The sequence below is a fragment of the Armigeres subalbatus genome, chromosome 3 (genome assembly GCF_024139115.2).
Source record: "Armigeres subalbatus isolate Guangzhou_Male chromosome 3, GZ_Asu_2, whole genome shotgun sequence".
NCBI classification, from domain to species: Eukaryota; Metazoa; Arthropoda; class Insecta; order Diptera; family Culicidae; genus Armigeres; species Armigeres subalbatus.
The window spans coordinates 218,317,073-218,318,951 of NC_085141.1; positions in this window are offsets into that span (position 1 = coordinate 218,317,073).

The window sequence follows — 1,879 nt, forward strand, 5'->3', positions numbered from 1 at the left end:
AAACGCAAAAATGTCGTGTTAAGCTTTTCCTTTAAAAAACATTTCCATTCTGTTAAACTAAATGCCATTCTAAAAAAATGCTTTGGTTATTTTGAAAATGTATAAGAAATATGTACCGAATATTTCTTGGCCCGCCAGCGAATGGTCAATCTAAAAATTGGCCCGTGGCTTGAAAAGGTTGGGCAGGCCTGGTTTAGATCAACAAGCCGCTTCTAGAGAAGTTAAATCTGCATAGTTCTCATCAACAAATCCGAAGTGTAATGCGTATTCACAGAAATACATAGCACTAAGAACAAATTTAAGAATATTTTGTGTTTTCACAATGTGTTGATTATATTATTTTGGAGGTTATTTATGGATTACAAAACGTTTACATTGCATTGGAATAATTCATTCATTATTCGATTAAACTAAAAACCGAAACATATCCTGGGATCCCGAATAAAAAATACAGTAGAATAACAGTACAATTTATTGTAACACTACTATTAATAACATTAAATTGGCGATAGATTATATTGTAAATGAAGCCATAGAAATACATTTGAATGCATTGTTATGAACCATTTATTCAAATGTAAATGAAGTTTTTGCAATAGAATGTACGGGTTGTTAAGTATCGTAACTACACAAAATCTGAGATTTTTCCATACATTTTTTTCGTCACACAATAGGCAAATTTAATAAGAATCTATCCCAGAGTGTGCTGCGTTAGATTGAGTGAAACCGGCTTGTTTACATTCTAGTTTGAATTTTTGATTATCTAAATTATATCAATATTTATTCAACACACCTTCATTTTCCATTGGCAATGGGTTTTTCTATCGCTTATCTTTCTACTCTGACCAATCCTGTGTGATTACGATCGAAAATAACAATTCCGGGAGTTCATAACCTTTGGTCCGGATCGACATTTTTTCAAATTTTTCTCGAAAATTGTATGTAATAACTACCCGGATTGATGTGAATTGCAAAAAAAAAATTTATCTTCAATTTCCATAGTTTCTGATCTCCCAAAAAGTGTATTTTGATCAGAAAATCGGAAAATGTTCGTCTTTGGCATGTTTCCGTTGGATTATTTTTACACTCATCACGTTTTTCATAGTTTTCAATCTGACACCAGATGTCGAAGCGATCGCTGAGTTTCAAGTAAATTTGCCTATAGAGTGTTGAAATATCCGGACAAATCTGTCCAAAATACAATGGATTGTATTGTATTTGTATAGTAAAACAATACGATTTTTGATTTCTCAGTTGTCAGACCGCATCGTGCTTTCGTGCTGTGCGGTTCTTTCTCTCTTTGCGGAAGGAAGTTTTTAATACTACCCGAAGCTATTTTAATTTCAACGGTGCTTCTTAGCGCTATTTGTACCCACTGATCCCTGTTACGATCTTTGCAAGGACCCGTGCCTTCGTTTTACGTTGGACCCGTTTGCGGAAGTAAAATTCCGACAAGCGGTGGTAATCCTGCAGGGACACCGTTCTGGGAAAAAACCTCTTAGAAGGTCACGTCTCCACGCTCAGCCATGAGCATTAATAAAAACAAGAGGAAGAATCTCTGAATTCTTCACTTCCTTCAAAGAAACAAGGTTTCAAGACCGTCCTGCCTAAGCGCGGAAAAATAGAAGGAAGCTGGAGAATTCAGATATTCCTTCTAACTCTAATATCGGAAATAATTCTTCTCCAATCGAACTGAGCAATCAGTTCGATTTGATTAATGATGAAATTGAGCAAATCGAATATACCTCTAGCCCAGGTGATTCGATTCATGCGAAAAAGCAAAGGATTCCGCCAATTGTGGTATCTGTTGCCGAGTTTTCTGGTTTTCGGAATGAAATCTTGAGTAACCTTCAGGGGATCAAGGTTTCATTTCAGATTG